Here is a 25,000-nt window from a genome sequence, read left to right as displayed (position 1 = left end):
ACCCAATTAAAGCAGAAACATGGTTTCTTAAAAATCCTAATTTACATGCACAGGTCCACCTACAGAGTGTTCTCCTTTGGTAAACAAAAAAAAAACAAAACACTGATACCATAAACCAAAAGGAACAATGCAAAAGCCTGAACATTTGCTTCAGGAAATTGATCTTGTGGAAGCTGACACATGCGCTGGCTGACAGAGTGCAACGGACATGCGCAGACTGAAATCATTAACTGCAACCCTGTTAAGGGTTTACATGAATATATAACTGGATTACTTGTAAACAAATCTATGTGTGTTAACCCTGTTTTTCTGAGATCAATATCCTGATTGATCTCCTGAAACATGACATATATAACCAGGTTTCTGTGAATAACTGGTAATTAAAGCACATGCAAATGCACTGAATGACAAGATGAATGATACAATGTATTGTGCATTGCCCTTAGGTCCTCCATTTCTCTGAATTTTGCAATGTAACATTAATCAGGTGGCAGTCATGTGATGGGAGGAGCAAAAGGGGGTTGAAGGAGAGGTCTTTGCTTCAGCATTGTGCTTATCTGCCTTCATCAATTTCCTCTTTTTAGTGGTCTGAAATTCTCAGATTTTTTTATACGTTTAAGTTTTTTTGACTGGTTAAATTGCTTTTTTTCTTTACTCTGACTCTGATTTTGCTTGATTTGTGTCCCTGTCTTTGTGTGTTGAACTCTGTTACCATTTTGACTTAATCTCTGGGATTAGAGGCATACAAAACATACTTTGTTTTTTACCTTGTAAGCATGGCTTCTGTCCTTCCTGTATATTAAGGTCCGAACCTCAGCCTTGGTTCACTATGCTAGCTATGCTTTTCATTGTGAGCAGGGTCAGATCTACATGGTGACACTAGGTGGCAGTTGGATTCACTTTCGTGGCACATGCAATACCAATTCTCAGCCCATAAAAACAGGGCAAAATGCAAAACTAGGAAAAGAATAGGAACAAAAGTCACACCCTTGCATGTGTCACAAGCTTGCACTGTTTCCATACATCGTATGATGCTCCACTTCTGGAGGTGAGGATGGAAATGTCTTTTTATGTGTAAACCAAGAAGTTTAACCTGAAAGTCAGTAATGAATGCATGCTGGATTGGATTTAATAATAAGAGTATGGCCAAAGCCATTGATATACCATAGTTTAAAATCAGTCACTTTGACAAATGCATGAGATTCCATTCAGCGAATGATTTCTTTACTTAACAAAATTTTAGGCATAGCTACATAGGGATCAAACCTTACAAAAATCATAAAGATAAAATCTCCTTACTCAGACAGTTTCACACTGCATACACCTAAATTGGCATAACTGGTGAATTTAACACAGATGAATTCAGCAAAGATTCTCTATTACACCTTATTTCTTTTTGCTAATCATGCAAATCCTCATTTTACATATAAACAACTAGCTGAAATACCCGGCGTTGCCCAGAGGAAAATAACGTTTTTTAAAAATTGTTTGACAAAATTATAATTAAAAAAAACACAACTTGACAGATTAATTTTTGTTTTGTGGAATAGGGTTTGATAATGACTGACTGACTAATATGTTTTTACATGCAGAATTTTTGATGACGAAAAAAATGTCAATTAAATTAATATTATTATTAGGTTGATTTAATTCTTTTACCACTACAACATTGCTACAATAAGAATAAATTAAGATGAAAATATAGTTAACAAAAACAAATATTAAATGACAAATAATACTACATATTTTTCATTATAAAACTCTCGGTTGCTTTTATGGAGCACACCAGAAACATTCTGAGCGTCAGCTGGATGATAACATACATACAAGACCATAAGATTGTTACAGTCTGCTTTATATGTAAGATTGTGGTTAATTGTTGGAGAGGTATTCATTGGAAGGTGCTTTGTGGAATAAAAACTATTGTATTTATATTCTTATATTGTGGACTGTATTGCTGTATCTGGGGCTCTCTGGCACCTCCTTGTGGTTACTAAGTGTCAACTGGATGATAACATACAAGACCACATGATTGTTACAGTCTGCTTTACAGTGCATCCGGAAAGTATTCACAGCGCATCACTTTTTCCACCTTTTGTTATGTTACAGCCTTATTCCAAAATGGATTAAATTCATTTTTTTCCTCAGAATTCTGCACACAACACCCCATAATGACAATGTGAAAAAAGTTTACTTGAGGTTTTTGCAAATTTATTAAAAATAAAAAAACTGAGAAATCACATGTACATAAGTATTCACAGCCTTTGCTCAATACTTTGTCGATGCACCTTTGGCAGCAATTACAGCTTCAAGTCTTTTTGAATATGATGCCACAAGCTTGGCACACATATCCTTGGCCAGTTTCACCCATTCCTCTTTGCAGCACCTCTCAAACTCCATCAGGTTGGATGGGAAGCGTCGGTGCACAGCCATTTTAAGATCTCTCCAGAGATGTTCAATCGGATTCAAGTCTGGGTTCTGGCTGGGCCACTCAAGGACATTCACAGAGTTGTCCTGAAGCCACTCCTTTGATATCTTGGCTGTGTGCTTAGGGTCGTTGTCCTGCTGAAAGATGAACTGTCGCCCCAGTCTGAGGTCAAGAGCGCTCTGGAGCAGGTTTTCATCCAGGATGTCTCTGTACATTGCTGCAGTCATCTTTCCCTTTATCCTGACTAGTCCCCCAGTCCCTGCCACTGAAAAACATCCCCACAGCATGATGCTGCCACCACCATGCTTCACTGTAGGGATAGTATTGGCCTGGTGATGAGAGGTGCCTGGTTTCCTCCAAACGTGACGCCTGGCATTCACACCAAAGAGTTCAATCTTTGTCTCATCAGACCAGAGAATTTTCTTTCTCATGGTCTGAGAGTCCTTCAGGTGCCTTTTGGCAAACTCCAGACGGGCTGCCATGTGCCTTTTACTAAGGAGTGGCTTCCGTCTGGCCACTGTACCATACAGGCCTGATTGGTGGATTGCTGCAGAGATGGTTGTCCTTCTGGAAGGTTCTCCTCTCTCCACAGAGGACCTCTGGAGCTCTGACAGAGTGACCATCGGGTTCTTGGTCACCTCCCTGACTAAGGCCCTTCTCCCCCAATCACTCAGTTTAGATGGCTGGCCCGCTCTAGGAAGAGTCCTGGTGGTTTTGAACTTCTTCCACTTACGGATGATGGAGGCCACTGTGCTCATTGGGACCTTCAAAGCAGCGGAAATTTTTCTGTAACCTTCCCCAGATTTGTGCCTCGAGACAATTCCTTTGACTTCATGCTTGGTTTGTGCTCTGACATGAACTGTCAACTGTGGGACCTTATATAGACAGGTGTGTGCCTTTCCAAATCATGTCCAGTCAACTGAATTTACCACAGGTGGACTCCAATTAAGCTGCAGAAACATCTCAAGGATGATCAGGGGAAACAGGATGCACCTGAGCTCAATTTTGAGATTCACGGTAAAGGCTGTGAATACTTATGTACATGTGCTTTCTCAATTTTTTTATTTTTAATAAATTTGCAAAAATTTCAAGTAAACTTTTTTCACGTTGTCATTATGGGGTGTTGTGTGTAGAATTCTGGGGGAAAAAATGAACTCAATCCATTTTGGAATAAGGCTGTAACATAAAATGTGGAAAAAGTGATGTGCTGTGAATACTTTCTGGATGCACTGTATATATAAGACAGTGATATTATGGGTCTGTCTACTGCAGGTAGAACTACCTTTACCAGTCAGTTAGCAGGAGATACCACTTTGTTTTTTAAAAGAATGGTTCCAGAATTAAAAGTCCAAAGAGGTGATTGAGCAAGATAAGTCCAGCTGCAGACCTCCATAGCTTTGTAATCCTATAGCTCTTGATATCACAATTACTGAACATCATAATGACAGGGATTTGAAAATTTACCCTTTAATTAAACAGGGAGAACAGAAGTTTACTTTTTAGGTCTTAAAGATTTGTCAATTTAGGCTGAGTACTTGATAGCCGAACTCTGTGTTTATTATACTGCCTTAGCATTAGATGTGACAAAGGAATTTTGGATCAAAACATATAAGCTTGTGTTTAACTTTATTTAGAAACATAAAGCTCATTATGTTAAAAAAAAAAACTTTGATGAATAGATCATGTTCTAGTGACCTGAATGCTATAATTGCACAACTAACTAACTACACCTTTAAAATAAAATGAATAAAATCTTTTTCAAGAATTTCTCCTGTCTATATCACTTTTACAAATGTAGACAACGGCCTACATTTTTTACTGTGATGTAACTATCCCTTATCAAAGATACCACTAAATTGTCATCTTTTCAAATACAAATGGTATTTAGCAGGTCTTTACTGTAAAAGCAAAACTTTTCACAGTGTGAATACTTTATATGTAATGATAAGGACATACATTTAAACTTAAAAATTACAGTGCATTGCATTTAAATATAAAAAGTTGATTTGATAAAGGTAGATCATTAGATTATGCAATTTGTGTTTAATGAAATTCCTAGTAGGGTGAAAATTTTATTACGTTGTGCCTCCAAAGGGAAATAATTTGACAGTTCATTCTTTAAATTATGAAAACATTTACAATGACCCAGACTGCTGATTGCAGCAAGTAAAAGAATAAGGATAATAAGAATAAGCTCATCTTCAATACCCTCAGCTGTTATTATACGGAATAATTTGTTTAAAACCATTGACACAATCCAACTAGTCTGTGACTCACTCTTGATTTTGTCTTTAGTCATAGGGGTTGACAACCAATGAATGCTCATCTGGAAGTATTGTAAAATGCCTAGAATGTGGCAAGGAATAATGAACATGCATGATTTGAACCTCACAAACAGCATATGTGCTAATCTATCTGATGTTTCACATTTTCCATACTAAAACAGAATGAAAAAGCAAAAAAGGGTAAAGACTGCATCTGAACCTTCGTACAATGCTGGCTGCATTAGGCAGCATGTTAGTCGCTGACAGAAAAAAGGGCAAGCATTACATGAACTACATTACATGAAGGTTAGCTCTCAGTAGGTTAATTGTGACAAAGGCAGCAATTTTCAGTCCTCCAAATTGACATGGTCCGGTGACCCATTCAGCAATTGTGGTCAGCTAATTTGAGACAACCCACAGCAAGAAGTTTGCATACCATGGCAACAAGGAATGTGTGAAGCCTTCAAAAAGGCTTTAAAGCAGGCCAGGACTCATTTACATGCCCAAGGCTCACTTAAATTCAGCCAATCTAAGGTGTAGCCCAGACAGGCCCCAAAATTAGAAAAGGGTTTTTAAAAATTTAAAAATACACTACGAGTCCCAATATATATCAAGAAATGCCATGGAAGGAAGGGGGGTGACCATAAACCTTTTCCTTGAACCAAAGTAAGGTTGTATCAATAAAATAGAAAAATACAAAAAATAGCTTAAAACAGCAAAAAAGGGTTTGCCTAAAAACGCAATCCAAAGTGAACAAGTCAATATACATGATTGAATAACATAACGAGAGAAGTGAAAAGTCAAGCAAAATGACACCTTTTATTGGCTAATTAAAAAGATTACAATATGCAAGCTTTCGAGGCAACTCAGGCCCCTTCTTCAGGCAAGATGAAGAAGGGGCCTGAGTTGCCTCGAAAGCTTGCATATTGTAATCTTTTTAGTTAGCCAATAAAAGGTGTCATTTTGCTTGACTTTTCACTACATTCATAAGGGCTAACACGGTACAACACCCTAGTACTACAAATGAGAGAAATAAATAGATCCAATAAACCAAAAAAAAAAGAACAAAAGCAACATTTACAAATGACTCCTATAAACTCAGTGCACTACTGATGCTGAGTCTTGCTTGTGACGGAGAACATAAAGCCAGAAGAAGAACCCAACAGCAGTGACTTCAGAGAGGCCCCGCCTCCAATGGCTCCACCCACAAAGTACAAGGATGAGATACAACATAAATAAAAAATGATAAGCAGAAATGAAAAAAAATAACACAAAAAATTAAAAATAAGTCAATATTAAAAAAAAACACAACAATAAGATAAAATATATACAGAAAACACCCTGGCTGTAACACAACTGTTTAAAGGAGGATTATTTATGAGCTTTTACATTTGCATAAGACTGCAGTTGTTTCACCAGGGAATTGTGTTAGATGTGAGTGCAGCTTCTCAACCTTAGGGCTTGTGAAAAGTCACCTGCGTAAATCTGTAAATTGAAACTTGTTCCTAGAACGATAAACCTGCTAAAGAGCTATATAGCAGTTATGAATACAGATTAATGAAGCAATGAATAATTTAAGCGGTTAGAGCAAATTCTGTACAGCTCCAAAGACATCTGTTTAGTTCCTAGCCCAGCCAAAGCGGTTAGTTGATGTCTTAGTGGGCTTTGTCCTTGTACTTTGATTTCTTTCCATATTTCAAGGTATTTTAGATTAATTGCCAACTATACAGTATATTACACATAGTTGAATAAATGAAATTAACCTTAGAAGACTTTGTGATTCAAGAACGCTAGTGATTTAAAATATAGTAAATAAAAGATAAAAAATACTTAATCTCATAAAAACAAAGCAAAAAAAAATGTATTTTTATATGATTAATTCAGCACAGGGCCAAAGCCACGGGCATGCCTCATCCTGTTTGTCTTTACAAATGATATCATCTGGAATGTCTGCACAGCTCAAATAAATAAATGTCAAGGGACTAAGGAACACATTTGAATTGCTGCCCATATTTTGAATTCTATGACTTACAGTATACTGCTTTTCCTTTTGATCAAAAATATTGCAATACCTAAGCACCTAATTATTTTACTGATTGGCTAAGCCCAAAATAGAACTCTAGAAACATAGAAACTCCTGCATTTCTACAAATGTCTGCACCTAAAGACTAGAGCTGTATTTTTTGTAGCCAAGCATGGCTTTTCTCTCTTAAAATTTTTAAGTGGTCTGTCATGAAGAATGAAAATATGCAATATAATAAGTTGAGGGAGAATCACAAATTGTCTACCATATGACTGACTGCTGTGTACATATGTATTATATAAATTATAAATAATTGCTCATTTTTTATTATTTTAATGTGATATTTTGTACATTAAGGTATAGATTTGGTCTTCATATCATAAAAACAGAAAGGATAAGAGAAAATGAACTTAACCTGTTCAAGGAATGAAGGGTATGGACAATGAAGGAAAATGGATTAAAACGTCTCAGTCTAACCAAAGTGAGACCGAGAGGAGACACACCAGAAGAGTCATGTCTCCTCACAAAGCCTCGATGATAAAATATATCACTAATTCATTTTCCACAAACATTTTAGTATTTAGTGATATGCATCAGTCAAATCCACAGCTTTAGACAGCACATTTGCACATAGAAATATTGTGCTAGTTTAGCAGAAGTTGGCACGTTGGCCCTATGGCAGTGTGAAGTGGACAATTCTCTGTCAGGCCAGAACACTGTAACACAGTGCAAGTGCTGCAATTTGTGTATTTCTCTGGAACAACTGCAACCTAGACCAACCCATACTGTACACTCCTCCCACAGAGATTCAAACAAATGCTGGATTCAAATAAAAATATTAGCATTGTATTAGAAAAGTAAACCGTAATGAATAAAGATATATGGTGCCTATAAAAATATGCAAGGAAATGTTTCACATTGTATTGTTATACAACTAGGGGGCTGTGACCCCTGCTCACTTTGCTCGCCCCCCACCCCAGGGTGCACTGCGCACCAGCCACTTCGCGTCTCTGCCGCTTGCGTTGTGAAGAGGGGGCTGAACACACACTAAGAAGATGTGGTCGGATCAGCTGCTGTTTTGCAGCTGCTGCTGCCGTGCTGCGTTTTCTGCTTGTCGTGCTGCATGTCGATCATTTAAAAGCCTGTGCAGCAGCTGTCCTTTTGTTTTACTGCCTTGTCTTGTGGGTTGTTAAAGTGTCTCTCGTAGGACGTTAAAGTGTCTCTGAGAAAATCACGTATCTTCTCCTTCCAAGATTTTTTTTATACTAGAGAGATATTGAATTACAATGGATTTAATTTGCCTTTTCTGACACTGATCAACAAAAGAAGACTCTTTAATGTTAAATTGAAAACAAATCCTTGCAAAGTGATTTAAAGGAATTACAAATATTAAAAACAAAATAATATTTAAGTCACCATTTAGTAGATGCACCTTTGGCAGCCATGACAGCCTTGATTCTCTTTCAGATTTGCACATCTGTCATTTTTTCCCCATTCGTCTTTGTAGAGATGCTCAAGTGCTGTCAGTTTTTCAAATCCAGCCACAAATTCTCAATTGGACTGAGATCTGGACTCTGACTCTATTGCACATCAACACTGCTGTTTTCAAGTCAGTCCTGTATAGCTATGGCTTTATGGTTGGTGTCACTGTCTTGCTGGAAAACAAATCTCCTAAGGCCCAGGTTTTTGCAGACAGCATTAGGTTTCCCCCCAGCATTTCCTTGTATTCTGCCACAATCATTTTACCCTGTACCCTGAAAAACTTCCAAGGTTTGCTGCAGAGAAGTATCCCCAGAACATAATGCTGCCACTACCCTACTTCACATTAGGGGTGCTATTTTTTTGATAATGTGCAATGTATTGGCTTATGTCTAACATAGTGCTTAGTCTAATGGCCAAAAAAGTTCAATTTTGGTCTCGACAGACCACAGAGCTTTCTTCCAAGTGACTTCAGAGTCTCTCATATGTCATTGATCAAACTACCTGTGCATTTTCCTTCGACAGTGGCTTTCTCTTTGCCACTCTACTATAAAGCTGCAACTTGTGAAGCACCGGGACAAGAGTTGTTGTACCCACAGTCTCTTTAGTCTCATCCACTGTACGTTTGTAACTCCTTCAGAATTATCATAGGTCTGCTAATGGCCTCCCTCACCAGTTTTCTTGCACAATCACTCTTTCCATTCTTCAATGTTTAATTTAACTGCACCCCAAGGAATATTCAGTGACTTGTATTCATCCCCTGACTTATGCTTTTCAATCACCTTTACATGGAGCTGCTTGGAATGTCTTTTTGTCTTCATTATGCAGGTTAGGTCACAATACTGACTCACCATAAGTTGGAACTTCCACTAATAGGTGCATTTATAATACAATCAACTGAAACATCTTGACTACAAATAGGTGATCTCTATTATTTGGCTTCTAAAACCAATTGATTACACTAGTGGTGAATTAAGGTGTGTCATATTAATGGAAGTGAATGTGATTATTTTATGTTATATAGGTGTAATTCATTTAGACGAGTTTGCAGAGATCTGTGCCAAAAAACCAAATTAAATCCATTGTGGTTCAATGCTGTATAACAATAAAATATGAAAATTTCATAGGGGATGAATAGTTTTTATAGGCACTGCATACAATATTTACAAAACACAAATACAATGAAAAACGATAGGCAAGAGAATGATTTACATGCTGTTCTGACATGATAATTAATTACTGATATGTATTCATTCCAAAAAAAATTACTTCAGTTTTACTGTTTCAAAGCCATTGATTGTCTTTTAGGAACAATCTTAGAGTAGAAGTGCTCACATAGGAACTCCAAACAATACAGAAACAAAAAGTAGGACCCAACAGGTAATCCAGGGATGTACTGCAGTCCATTGGAGAAGTTATAAGACTCCTTAAGACAGATACAAAATGACAACAATAGTTACTCTAGTAACTTTCAATCCATGCAATCGCTCAGATTCCCAGCTCAGTTTCAGAGGTGTGGCAGCAGGTTGGCGCAGTCAGGTGACGTAGTCAGTCTTCCCCAAGAGAGGTGGGGAACAGAGGTTGAGTGTGGTCATATGGGGTCAGTTCCTATGCCATTACAAAACATGGAATTTCAGGCACTCTACTCTTTAATTACTGTTTTGCTTAGTTGTTATACAGCATGACATACATTTGGCTATTTTTTGTCTCAAAGATGGATAACATTGATATCTTTCTGTTGAATATACTGCTATACTCTAGAATTCACTGTTCTTGTCATTAAAACAAGTTCTCTGGATTAGAAGGCTACAAAGGAGGTATGTCTTCATAGGAACTATGTAGTCAAGAAGTATTTTTTGTATACAGAACAGTAGATCATTGTTGTCATCGTGTACATCCCTCCTCGGGTGGACGTGGAGACAGCGAGTGACATCATCCATTCTGCTGTTGCTAAGTTACAAACGCAGCACCCTGAGGCACTTGTGCTAATCGCTGGAGACTTTAACCATGTGACGCTGGACAAAACATTACCTGCCTTCTCCCAGTATGTGGACTGTAACACCCGGGGAAATAAGACTATTGATTTACTGTATGCAAACTTTAAAGACGCATACAGCGCCACCACGCTGCCTGCGCTTGGGAAAGCAGATCATAACCTGGTTCTGCTTCAGCCTCACTACAAACCAAAAGAGAGGGTCCTACCTGCAACCACACGATCATTCAGGAAGTGGACCCCGGAGGCTGAGAATGTTCTGAGAGAATGTTTTGGAACTACAGACTGGGATATCCTGCAGGGATCACACAGTGAGAACATTGAGGAAGTTGTTGACTGCACTACTGACTACATCAACTTCTGTATGAACATTGTAGTTCCAGTAAGAACTGTACGCTGCTATGCTAACAACAAGCCATGGATTACAAGTGACATCAAGGGCCTTTTGAACCAAAAGAAAAGGGCTTTTAAAGGCGGTGATCAGCATGAGCTCAAGCGCGTGCAGAAGGAACTCCGAGTCCAACTCAGGGCGGCGAAGGAGCAGTACAGGAGAAAGCTGGAGCAGAAGTTGCAGAATAACAGCATGAAGGAAGTGTGGGATGGGATGAAGATCATCACTGGCTGCAGCTTGAAGCGGGGTACCACCATCGAGAGAGACGTGAAGAGAGCAAACCAAATGAACAATTTCTTTAACAGGTTTGACCACCCTAACCCACTCTCACCTCGGAGTACTACACCCTCCACCCATCCTTCTGCTGATACCAGCATAGCAGAGACATCCCCACCCATAATTACAACAGCGCAAGTGAGCAGAGAGCTGAGGAGACTTCGTGCCAGCAAAGCAGCGGGTCCAGATGGAGTATCGCCATGACTGCTGAAGGTCTGTGCATTGGAGCTGGGGGGTCCTCTACAACGCATCTTCAACCTGAGCCTGGAACAGGGGAGAGTCCCGAGGCTTTGGAAAACATCTTGCATCACCCCAGTCCCAAAGGTATCACGTCCTAGTGAGCTGAATGACTTCCAGCCTGTTGCTCTGACATCACATGTGATGAAGACCATGGAGAGGCTGCTGCTTCACCACCTGAGGCCACAGGTTCAACACGCCCTTGACTCTCTGCAGTTTGCATATCAGGAGAAGGTGGGAGTGAAGGATGCCATCATCTATATGCTACATCGATCCCTCTCTCACTTGGACAGAGGCAGTGGTGCTGTAAGAATTATGTTTCTAGACTTCTCTAGCGCCTTCAACACAATCCAACCTCTGCTCCTTAGGGACAAGCTGACAGAGATGGGATTAGATTCATACCTGATGGCATGGATCGTGGACTTTCTTAAAGACAGACCTCAGTATGTGCGTCTTGGGAACTGCATATCTGACATTGTAGTCAGCAACACAGGGGCGCCACAAGGGACTGTACTTTCTCTGATCCTGTTCAGCCTATATACATCGGACTTCCAACACAACTTGGAGTCCTGCCACATGCAAAAGTTCACTGATGGCACTGCTATCGTGGGCTGCATCAGGAGTGGGCAGGAGGAGGAGTATAGGGACCTAATCAATGACTTTGTTAAATGGTGCGACTCAAACCACCTACACCTGAACACCAGCAAAACCAAGGAGCTGGTGGTGGATTTTAGGAGGCCCAGACCCCTCATGGACCCCGTGATCATCAGAGGTGACTGTGTGCAGATGGTGCAGACCTATAAATATCTGGGAGTGCAGCTGGATGATAAATTAGACTGGACTGCCAATACTGACACTCTGTGTAAGAAAGGACAGAGCCGGTTATACTTCCTTAGAAGGCTGGCGTCCTTCAACATCTGCAATCTGTGGCAGAGCGATGGGCACTCAGCAGGCTCCTATCAATTATGGAGAATCCACTGCATCCACTAAATAGTATCATCTCCAGACAGAGGAGCAGCTTCAGCGACAGACTGCTGTCACTGTCCTGCTCCACTGACAGACTGAGAAGATCTTTCCTCCCCCAAACTATGCGACTCTTCAATTCCACCCGGGGGGGGGGGGGGGGTAAACATTAATATTATATAAAGTTATTGTCTGTTTTTACCTGCATTATTATCAGTCTTTAATTTAATATTGTTTTTTGTATCAGTAAGGTGCTGCTGGAGTATGTGAATTTCCCCTTGGGATTAATAAAGTATCTATCTATCTATCTGTCTATCTAGATCTGTGTAACATGTTTTAGATGTAAGCAGCTTGTTGGGAGCCTTCCAATGCTGACTCAACATTATTTTGGTGAATAGGAAATGACGAGCTTATTATGTTGGCTATTTTTATTTATTTTTCTTGGGCTTTTTAACATCCTCAGCTATGACCCATACATAGTTTTGTTTTTTTCTAGATTAAGGATTCTGAATATCCCATTTTTTAATGCAATGCTTAATTTGAAAGCTGAATATTTATTTTTGTTTACCGCAAACCGTGTCTTGAATCCCAACTGGCGCAGCTATTTTGTGTTGTTCACATCTTCTGTACCCATGGAAACAATCCAAACATTTCATGGGTTATGTAGTACTGATGACATGTGAATTGGCAACGAGGTGAAAGGTTAAACAAAATAATGCTGTGATATCCCGCTTTAGGACCCCAATACACTTTCTTCATCTAGTCCTTTTCATTTAATTTTTTGTGATCTCCCTTTATTTTACCTAATGCTCTCATTTCTTGGTTTCTGATTCTTGTCTTGTGCTATATACTTTTTACGATTTGTTTGGCTCCATCTTCTGGTTTTGACTTCTGCCTGCTTCTGACTACACATCTTTTCCAGCCACTTTTCTTCTCTGAGGCCTTGCCAATAGGACAGACCTATTGTATTTTAGGCTACACATCAAAATTTTAATTATGGTTTTATGGGTTCTATTTTGTCTCTGGCAAAGACACATACTTTTGTGTTAGAGAGATAATTACAAACGATTTAATTTATGGCTGTTATGTATCAATTTTTGTAAATATGTACTTTATGCTTCCTTGTTGTTTTTGATAAATTTGAATGATTTACTGGTGGTTATGTTTATTATTCTGAAATCATATACTATCCCTTTAAATGTGTGTCCATTCCTTGTGTTCTGTGTGTTGAACCCTAGGAGGCGGGTTCACTCTGACATCACACCTGAAGGACCACCCTCCACAGCTTCCTGTAGGTTGTTATTGAAAGTTGTAGGAGTTATTATTATAAGCATTGCTTTATCTTTGGATTCTGAGCATTGGATTATGGTTTGGACTTTTTAGCCTTGGGTTAGCTCTTCAGGCAAATACTTTTTGTCTTTTTTCACATTTTTTCTCATTTTGTGCCTTTATTAGCTTTCTTATAATAAACTTTTAACTTCTAAAGATTCTTGTTCAGGACTTGTCTGTAAAAGCCCGAGGTTGATGGTAATCCTCTCTTTTGTAGGGCAGTTAGAATATTTTTTGGAACTATTAAAGTGTTTTGAACTTTTATAGCCATCTTCTCATTCCCATTTGCCCTGTTAAGCCAAAAGCCTGCCAGTAGTAGTTTGGGATGGCTGCCTGGGGTAAGGCCAGAAAAGGTCTTGGATTGCAGGCTGGACACTAAATAATGTCATCTCCAGACAGAAGAGCAGCTTCAGCGACAGACTGCTGTCACTGTCCTGCTCCACTGACAGACTGAGGAGATCGTTCCTCCCCCAAACTATGCGACTCTTTAATTCCACCAGGGGGGGTAAACGTTAACATTTAACATTATACAAAGTTATTGTCTGGTTTTTTTTTTCACCTGTATTATTATCATTCTTTAATTTAATATTATTTATTGTATCAGTATGCTGCTGCTGAAGAATGTGAATTTCCCATTGGGATTAATAAAGTATCTATCTATCTATCTATCTATCTATCTATCTATCTATCTATCTATCTATCTATCTATCTAAAGCTTCCTGCATGTTAAACTAGGACATCCCGACTTCATAAGAACCAGCACACTTTATATTAAAAAATGAGGTCATATATAATATTTAACTTTGTGCTTTGTTTTGTGATAACAGTTTACATTTGCAATGTCTTGTTTCTTATATCTAGGACTTTAAATATGTTAATCTAGTTTAGGACTTGACATAATACTTAATTCAGAATGGTGTTTCTGGTTTATACCATTTGTATAAAGGTGATTGGTGAAAATGAAAGTATATTGAAATATGTTATGCAAATGAACCTAACTGATTAAAAGAAACTTTGTTAGATTTCTCAAGTCTGCCATGATACTTTGAAGGTGCAAATAAAGGATTACCATTTTGGATTTCACATATAATGATACTCAAGACTCTAATTAGTATTTTCCACAACACCTTACACCCCTTTTTGTCATGTTTGAGACTTCATCACATAACAATGGAAAATTGTGAACAAACAGCATTTGCAAAATAACTTTTCAAAAAAATTTACTGTATTGCATGCTCATTTGTTAATTGTTTTTTGAGTCCATTCTGTTATCCCTAGGATAATAAATCCCTTGCCTGTTGGAATAAACGCATAGCTTTTTTTTTTATTAATGTACTCTTTTCCAGCAATATTTTAGGGTTGGAGAGGTGCCATGGTAGTGATTTCTTATAATAAATGTTTAACACAATACAAAATAAACAGCAGAAACTCAAGCAAGATTCTGCAGTCTTTACTTCCCATGAAAAAAAAAATGATGGATTACTCTTCATCATGTAATCCTTCATCCTGACATTTTTAAAGCAGATGGTGTTTAATTTTCACTCCCCTTTTGTTCAACATTTCATCTCCTAATATGAACCATCTCTTTAGATCTACATCCACCCACACAAGCAAGATGCTAAGCGCCCTGTGTGCTCATCACTGTTGGCTCTCAAAGTAAGTGATGTATGTGCTTTTGGAGTTCCAGCTATATAATGCCACACTAGATACAAGACAATTCTAAAATAAGCAAGTGTTACCGACCTCAGGCCTAGGGGAACCTGTGCCAGGTATAAGCCACTGTTGTAGGGTGTAGCCACAATAGTATGGTGCCAAAAGCATAAAAGAAGGAGATAGCAGTTAGGAGTCTCTGACCATACTTAATTATATTCTAAATTGTCCAGAGGTATATGACTGCTTAAATCTCTGCCTAGATCAACATGACGATTGACTAAACAATGATACATACCACTTTCCTTTGCTTAACAATAGTGTAAATTCATTTTCATTGGTCAAACAATCGTATTGTTGCCAACTATCAAGAAGTTCATATACCACTGTATGCTGATTAGAAATCAATGTCCCCAGAACATTCAAATTTTCAAACCAAGTAAATACAAACATATTCTAAGGAAGCAGACAGTTCTGTTATCACAGTGCTGTATATTGATGAGATACCAATCAAAGCAGTTTGATCTTCAAAGCAGGTGACACTTTTGCGAGACAGGTCCTGTAGACAGCTGCCAACAATAACCTGTAATAGAATTATTCTGGAAATTTGCCTGTGCACTGATCAGCCCAGTGTCAAACAAAATGTGCCTACTGCCCCCTCATTTACTGTACTGGCTTTTACATTTATTATTTACTTGTGTTTTTCCTAAAAGCAACACACAGAAATGTCCTTTTCTTTAAAACGCCATTTCTAGCCTATTACAGCAACACACGAAATACAATGAGCAGTGTTTGTAAATCTATAAGCCTTTGCTTCTCTAATGTATCTTGTTCTAACTGTGAAAACTATAAATATAAAGTAATCAGAAAGCAGTGTTTCAAAGGTTTTGGCTATTATAAATGTCACACTCCTAACTTTACCAATCAGTGCTTTATCTGAACTCAGGTAGGGAAAATCTGTAAAACTCTGAAAATCAACAATTCTTTAGTAGTCTAAAGTGGCTGAAAAAAATCTTACTATAAGTGCATTTTTATCATATTTTACTATCAAAACATGATATTGACATATTCAAGCTGGATGATAGAAATAACCTGTTGACAGATGTTGGAATAAGCAGTAGAGATTTTAGACCTTAAAAAGCAAGTAAGGGAAAGGCATGTTGCTGCTCTTTACACCACATTTACAAGACAAAGCAGAACATTATTCACATGTAAAACAATGATATTCAAAGCCAGCAATCTAATTCTGAAAGAAGTTCAGATTTTATTTTTTGTTGGCACCAAGTATCTAAGTAAAGTTTTCACTTTGTGTGATATAAGCTCAGATGTTGCACGATTCATCTTCTTTATAGTGGGATCGTGCCAATGTCACACAAGGCACAGCCACCATATGATTTTTGGCACCCAGACTGCCCAGTATTATACTTATGACGTCCCCCATAATAAATATCAAAAAGCAAAAAATCACAAAAAGAATACTAACTAATGAATTTGTGACAAGCATTGTCTGTAGGAAATATACTGTACATCCTGCTATGACTATGATCAGGAGGTATTGGGGTCACACTAAAGGGTGTTTAGACATTAGAAACAGTGAAATTCTTTTTTGAATGAAACTGAAAGCATATTCTCTACATGGTTGAGACTGAACAACAGGGAACTAGAGATTATATATACTGTAATGGCGCTGACTGTAGCAGCAGCATGGGGAGTCAAGAAATGAGAACAGCAGTAAAAGGATATACCACAAGGTGCAAACCACTGGTAAACCTCAAGCATAAGATGAACAGATTAGACTTTGCCAGAAAACATTTTTAAAAGCCTGTCCAGTTCTAGAACATTTTTTTTTTTTTGCACAAAAGTAAATAAGATAAATATATTTCAGAATGTTGGAAATAGAAGAGTATGGAGAATAGAAGAAACAGCTCATGATCCAATTAATACCCCATCATCTGTGACACATGGTGGAGGCAGTGTTATGGCAAGGCCATGCCTGACTGTCAATGGAAGTCGATCACTAGTGTTTATTGATGATATGACTGCTGGAAGAAGTAGCAGGCTTAATTTTGAAGTGTATTGGGCTATACTATCTGCTCAGATTCAACCAAATGTTGCAAAACTGATAGGACAACACTTCACAGTACAGATGGACAATGAGCCAAAACATCCTGTGAAAGTAGTGATAGAGCTGCTGCTTTGCAGTAAGGAGACTGTGAAAGATTGTGGTTTCACTTCCCAGTTCCTCCCTGTTTGGATAGCGCTTTGAGTACTGAGAAAAGCGCCATATAAATGTAATTAATTATTATTATTATTAGTTGCTTTTCATGGCAAAGAAGTGGAAAATTCTTCAAAGGTCAAGTCAATCAACTGACTGAACCCAACTGGACATGCATTTCACTTGCTGAAGACAAAAATAATGGCAGAAAGTCCAATCAACAAGGAGCAACTGAAGATAGCTGCAGGAAAGGTCTGGCAACGCATCACTAGGATGGAAAGCCAGCACTTAGAAATGGCTACGGGTTCCACACTTCAGGCAGTCATTGAATGTAAAGGATTTTCAACCAAGTAATGAAAATGATCATTATATTTATGAGTATGTTAGTTTGTCCAAATACTTTTGAGCCCCTGGAAATTGGGGGCTATGCAGAAAAATGGCTGTCATTCCTAAACGGCTCATAGGATATATTTTTGGTAAACCCCTTACATCAAAGCTGAAAGTCTACACTTCAATCACATAATGATTGCTTTATTTCAAATTAATTGTGGTTATGAAAATTGTGTCACCGTCGAAATACTTATGGGCCCAACTGAATATGTGATAATTATGATCCTGTAAGCTGTCAGTGTAAACTGTCTTTAATGCACTGTATCTGTTACAATGGGTGGCATAATATTAAGGTGTATTTGAATATAATCACTCAATATACACAGTCAAATAACATTACGTTAACATTTGGCTGCCATGTTATATTTAACTGCAAAGCCAAAATCTGGTGCACACAATATGTGCAATGTTTCAAATTACATACTATACTTGACACACTATAACAGACTAGTTTGAATACAATTACTCAAAATGCCTGTTTGTTCTTTTTTACATACATGAAAAAAAAAATTCAGCACAGTATCAAAGATGCAGTTATAAACATGATAAATTTGTGATACAGTTGCTGCCTGAAGAGACTCTATAGATTACTGTGTTTGTTTATTTATGTGCTCAGCCTTTAAATGTGTGGATTGCTTCATCAGAGGTTTTAGATTTATTATTTACAAATTAAAAAAGAATTTATTACTGGCTAAAATGCACATTTGTATCATTATCATGATCAAAATCATTTTTCTTTCATTATTTATACAATGACAGCATGTCTCTTTGATTTTCCAGTTCCAATAATGAGGAAACAATGCAGAGCCTTGTGCCTTAAAGAGATTTAGCAAGCAATCATATTCCTCCAGTGGCTGGTATGGCAACACTAGTATAAAAATAAACCTGTTCTATGTATTTCCTTTTCTGGTATGTCTGTCTTCTAATGGGGATTTATTATTCCTGTGGAGCTTCTAATCTTATTAAGTAGTCCCTTGTGCCCGTGTCTGCTCAATGTACAATTCAATTACACGATTTAACTAGTTACTGCTAAAATGAGAACAGGTTATTCAAACAGGAATGGCTTTGGAGAAAGCACTTGAAGAAAACATTTGTTTTCCCAAGATTCACATAAGGAAGCTATGAGTAGACTTACACAACCGTATACTGATAATTCATTAACAAACGTTGAAAAGAATATTCAAATATGGCTGAGTTGATTAACTAAATTGCATTCTGCTAAAATAAAGCTTCCCCATTTTGTAGTATTTTGTAACAGTTGTATCCACGCTGAGAAGCTCGTCACTTGCAATTACATTGAAAAGTATAGTGCAAATGGTTTTTATATTATATGAATTATGATAGTTACACCTACATTTTTAAATTTGATTAATGTGCGTGAAAATGTAACTATTTAAAAAAAATCTGTTAATACAAAACTATAGCAAAAAATCTGAATTAATGTAATCCTTCATAATTTGGGATATTCATAAGAAATATAATGATTTACTTCATCAGCCTTCGGGGAGTGGCTCTTAGAGGGTTAGGACCACCAGTAAAGAATCAAATATCAAAATATATTATATTCATGATCAATAACCTCAAAACAGCATAAAATGGCACTCCACTTGCCTATATTACTGATAAGTTTTCTGAAAAGGAGTAATTTTGACCCCTCACATTCCATTAGTGGGTGAATCCCTGGGGTCGGTTGATATGGCAAGCACAATTTCATGTCCTGATCATTTTTGTGTCTAAAGGGCCAAAAATAGGGAGAAACCCCAAAAAGCTTAACATCTTGCATAATTAGATATCAAGATGAGACGAATAGCATACCATATGTGTGGGTTTTCTTGTACTGAACAAAAAAGAAAACTGAAGTGATTTCAAAGGGTTCATAAGTATTTTTTGTGAACACAATAATAACATACTGTAAACAATTATAGTTAAAACAAAAGAGCAGGAATCAGTTGATATTTTAATGCCAAGATACTAATATTGAAAGTTTTACCTCTTTTGAATATCAGGCATTCATTATTATGTCCTCTTTCTATAGCTTTTTATCATCCATGGAAATATAAATAAAATATAAATTCTCAGATGTATTATCTGTCTTAATAACTGGTTATGATAAGTTTTAGTTAGTAGCTAATTTCAGTTTTCATGTATATAATTAATATGACCCCAAAGCAAGAGAGTATATGAACTTCTGCTTTTCCTTTGATCTGAGTCAGCATGTTATCCAACCACAAACAAGGTTTGTCACTGTGATAAATGTATAAGTTTAATATGTCACTGTGCTCTGTGCAAATATATTTTATAAATCTACTTTTCTTTCTACTCACATGCACAGCTAACACAAAGCTAGATTTAGCACACAGAAGTTCACCATTTAAGAACTGCTAGGTAAGCATTTTAAGACAAGACAAGTTAGGAGCAACTGCGAAATGGGCAGTCAGACTGATGACCATTATGTACTATTTCTGTGTGTCAAACTCAGCATGAAACTGTATCCTCTTTGCCTTGTTTGGAATGGCGTGATTCACCTAAGTGGGGGCCTGCACATGAAGAAAGAGTATAAAGCCTTGGAACATTGCCCAGCACACCTTTGAAGCTGACGGACGGATGGGAGATAATGTCATCCGATCCTGAAAATCCTTTCAACGCAGCAGCGAAAATGGCAGACTCTATACATCGGGCCCCCACTCCCGAACTGGGTTCTTGCCATTGGCTTCCTTCATCTGTTATGCAGCGTAAGCTGTCATTAAAGAAAGCTAAGTTATTTCTCTTATGTGATTTCTCACCGCCGTATCACTATGGGAGGAGTATCGCCTTTTAATATCATATCTATATACTGTAGATTCAGGTTATGTAACATGCCACAATTACAAAAGAACTCATTCCAACAAGGGAGCTAACGCACCCTGCTGGATACAGTCACATATTAGAATTTGGTCCTATCAAAGTGACTTAGAACCGATTTCAAAATGAATTTCAAATGAATTTGACACCACACCATCTTTCAACAGAGCTAAAAAGGAATGTGCTTTTCACTGGCGGTTTGAAATTTTTGTAGTATTATTAATAGTTATTTGGAATTCTGTACTTTTTTAATGAAATGTAAATAGCCTGAAGACTCTCGTTAACAAAGAATACCGAGAAAAATATAGAAAATTGACTACTCCAACTAATACATCTTTATGAATAGAGCTTCTTTGTTGCCTTTCTGTCTACATGCCAGGGATGTGTGGTAATCCCCACTCGTGTTAGGCAAGTTTTAAATGCTCAACCAACTTAACCAGTATATCTTAGGGCAGCATTTCTCAACCTTTAAGTATGTGCGACCCGAGTTTTCATAACAGTTTTAATTGCGCCCCCTAACGTTTTTTTTGAAACCCTAATAAAATTTATTCCTTTATTTTTTGCTGCTGATACACCGCTACAAGTTTAAAATTTCCCTACGAATGGTGAAATTACGCCGCATATGGCAACATTTGCGCCCCCTTTTTTGAGAACCGCTGTCTTTGGGAATGAAGAAGAGAAACTGGAGTACCCTGAAGAAAACTTCCTCAGACATGGTAAGAATATACCAAGCCCACGTGATGACAATAGCCAGACGCAGGATTTAAAATTTGGATGCCAGATCTGTGAGGCATAATCTCACCATAATGCTATACAAATGTGCTGCCCATTTTATCCAGATATTTTATCCAAACAGATACTTCTTGACGAAGATGCACAGGTGTAAATGGGACAACCAATCGGCCAGTGAGCTGCTGGTTCTTTTTTTCATTTGTGTCTCATTGTTAATTGGTAGCTGGTTAATTAATTATAAATTGTGAATGGAGTGAGTAAACATTCTAAATCTTAATAAGCATGTCATCTAAGATTAAGGCCCCCTTCCAAAAAAAGTTTGCTGCATTGCGGCAATAAGTGGCTTTTAAACCTAAAGTTGCCTGGAATAAAAACCCACAGGACCATGCATCTTTTCAGGACCAAGACTAAGAACTGCATTGCTAAATATAATGCTTCTAGCACACTTTGGGTGTGCCCTTAGGTTCTGTACCAAGTGCACCACATGTGGGAAATACCCAATAGACATTGAAATGACCTTTACAAGCAACTGGGAGAACTACATCATCATATGGCACTACAACATCTAAAAACATTGAACATTAAATTTGATATCCTCTAGGCCTTGACAAGATGTATCTTTGGTTGAATAATACACCCACTTGACTTATAGCAAAGTATGTAATCACAACTCCCAATCTTCAAATACAGCCAAATGAATGCAATGTGGTAGTGGCCCCACCATCCACTTACACTTGTAGTACATTTCACAAGATTTCATAGATACACAGTCCAGTCTATAAAGCACATATAGAAAGGACTGATAACTTCCAAGATTCATCCAAAATCTTAAGAGAACAAAACATGTGTCCACTCTTTGATGAAAAGGATGCAGCCCACATTCTTCCTCCTGAATCTGAGGATCTGCTGTCAGTCCGTCAACATGAGGCTGAGCACTCTGTTAATTCAATTTCTTGTAAAGGAGTTGTAGCGCCTGCTGACTTTACCTGGCAGTTCATGCATTTATATGGGATAGAAGTGACTAAAAACACTTTATATTTTAAAAGTTAGATTAGGAAATAAAATGGATGAGCACCACAAAATTCTGAACCTCCAATGCCTCATGAGAAATAAAACCTTAAAGAGATGCTCTCTTGTGTTTTTATTTGCCCCTTTTGTTGTGCCTAAGATGACACCTACAGTACAGACCCCTCATGGACCCTGTGATCATCAGAGGTGACTGTGTGCAGATGGTGCAGATCTATAAATATCTGGGAGTGCAGCTGGATGATAAATTAGACTGGACTGCCAATACTGATGCGCTGTGCAAGAAAGGACAGAGCCAACTACACTTCCTTAGAAGGCTGGCGTCCTTCAACATCTGCAATAAGATGCTGCAGATGTTCTATCAGACAGTTGTGGCGAGCACCCTCTTCTACGCGGTGGTGTGCTGGGGAGGCAGCATTAAGAGGAAAGACGCCTCACGCCTGGACAAACTGGTGAGGAAGGCAGGCTCTATTGTTGGCATGGAGCTGGACAGTTTAACATCTGTGGCAGAGCGAAGGGTGCTCAGCAGGCTCCTATCAATTATGGAGAATCCACTGCATCCACTAAATAGTATCATCTCCAGACAGAAGAGCGGCTTCAGCGACAGACTGCTGTCAATGTCCTGCTCCACTGACAGACTGAGGAGATCGTTCCTCCCCCAAACTATGCGACTCTTCAATTCCACCCGGGGGTGTAAACGTTAACATTTAACATTATACAAAGTTATTGTCTGTTTTTCACCTGCATTATTATCATTCTTTAATTTAATATTATTTATTGTACCATTATACTGCTGCTGGAGAATGTGAATTTCCCATTGGGATTAATAAAGTATCTATCTATCTATCTATCTATCTATCTATCTATCTATCTATCTATCTATCTATCTATCTATCTATCTATCTATCTATCTATCTATCTATCTATCTATCTATCTATCTATCTATCTATCTATCTATCTATCTATCTATCTATCTATCTATGTAAAGACTGTGTCAGACTTAAGACTTAATGCTGATGAAGATAAGGTGTCTGTAATTATTCTGTTAAATCCGGGTGCTCCTATAGACACCATAGGTCACAGTATTCGTCTCATCATCTAAAACACTGGGTTGGCATTTTTTGGCACTGCTTTAAACTAGTTTTAGTTATGTATAACTGCAAGAAAGTTTAGATGATTGTCATAAAGAAATATAAGATATTGAGTATGGCGTGCCACAAGGTTCAATCCTAGGTTCATTAATTTCAGAAAACAGACGGTTAATGTCCAAAGCTATGCAGATGACACACAGCTATACATGTTATTTGTGCCACATGACTCTGATCTTATTCAAAATGTAGCAATAAGTGTTCCAACCAAAAAGCGAGACTCTGAACAGAGAACTCCAGTTTGATCCACACATCATTGGCTTCCAGTTACGACTGATTGTATATTCCTATTAATTATAGACTTGGCTCTTAACAATTATGAATGCCTTTCAAATATGCCCCAAATAGTTCTCTACTGTCTTCAAGTGTCAGCCTTCCCAATACACATCCACCTTAATAAAAGGACAAATGTCTGTGTGTCTGTTCGGTTGTTATGTCTCTGTGTCTCTGCCGTTCAAAAGATGGCGCATCACAAACATTAGCACTGCTTTTACGAATCCTGTGCCAAATGGTATGTAAAAGAGACATCACAACCAGATGGACACACTTCACTGCAAACATTAGCAATGAAGTCTACTTTGATTACGTAGATAGGTAGCACAGCTGGTAAAGCATAAAAGGACTGGAGAGACAGATATTTGTTTTTATGCATCATAAATCTGGAATGTTTTAGAGTATTTCAAAAAGATCATTATCATTTTTGCATTTTAATAAATATTGTTAACTCTTGTTAAAAAAGATAGGAATAATACATACTGAAATTACATAAGTTGAGTGTTTGATCTGCTGGGTTGGCTGTATACTATGTATATGTTAGCCATTGTGTAATAAAAATTTGTGACTATATTATTATTGGTTATTCAAACTTCTCCTTGGAATCTTTCTGTTGCACTGTGGTTCAGCCATGACCTTCAGTTAATTATATGACCCTGAGTAAGTTGCTTAATCTACTTATTTTCAAATTGGGAAGAATGCAAAGAGCTGTAATATCATTTCACACTAGAAATGTACCATGAATATTGTTTAAAATAAAAAGGTGATTTTTTTTTTCTCAATCTGCTGGACTCACTAACATCCACAGGGGCAATTTAGAATCCCTATTTAGCATGTAAAGTTTTGAGATAAAGATACAAACTGGAGTATCTGGAGAAAAAAAATGAGGACATCTGGAAAAAAAAGTACAGATTTCACAAAGGCATTGACCGAGTCTTGGAGTGTGAGGAAGGAGCAATAACTACTGCTCTGCTGTAGTGCCAGCTGATCTGTGTGATTCCAGTTTGACAGAAGGCCATTAGTCATCCAAGAATAGACCCTGACTTCTACCACGTGGCTGCAATACTGCTTTTACTCAATGACTGACAGTTCAAGGTTATGATAGAATAGCTTCTGGAATTGCTAGAAGTAGTTAATGTTTTATCCACCACAAACAACAGGATAATGCAAACTATACAGGCAAAGAGAACAACCTATAGAGTAAATGTGATAACTGTGTCTTTAATACAGCAAAGCCTTACAGGGAAAGTTCTTGGAGGCTTAGCCAGTAATAATTTTTATTGTGCAATTCAATGCAGAGAGGTGTCTGCTGCAGGGATATCTGCCTCTGCATGTGCTCGT

At 37.8% G+C, this 25,000-nt stretch overlaps 1 protein-coding gene across 1 annotated transcript in view; it reads right to left on the bottom strand.

Annotated features, from left to right (window-relative positions):
• Positions 1 to 25,000, bottom strand: part of gucy1a2 (guanylate cyclase 1, soluble, alpha 2) — a 325,259-nt gene that overhangs the window by 5,889 nt on the left and 294,370 nt on the right. The window lies entirely within an intron of this gene.

The sequence above is a fragment of the Erpetoichthys calabaricus genome, chromosome 4 (assembly GCF_900747795.2).
Source record: "Erpetoichthys calabaricus chromosome 4, fErpCal1.3, whole genome shotgun sequence".
In the NCBI taxonomy this organism is placed as follows: Eukaryota; Metazoa; Chordata; class Cladistia; order Polypteriformes; family Polypteridae; genus Erpetoichthys; species Erpetoichthys calabaricus.
Note: the sequence above shows the minus strand (reverse complement) of the source record. Positions and strands in the feature narration are given on the sequence as shown.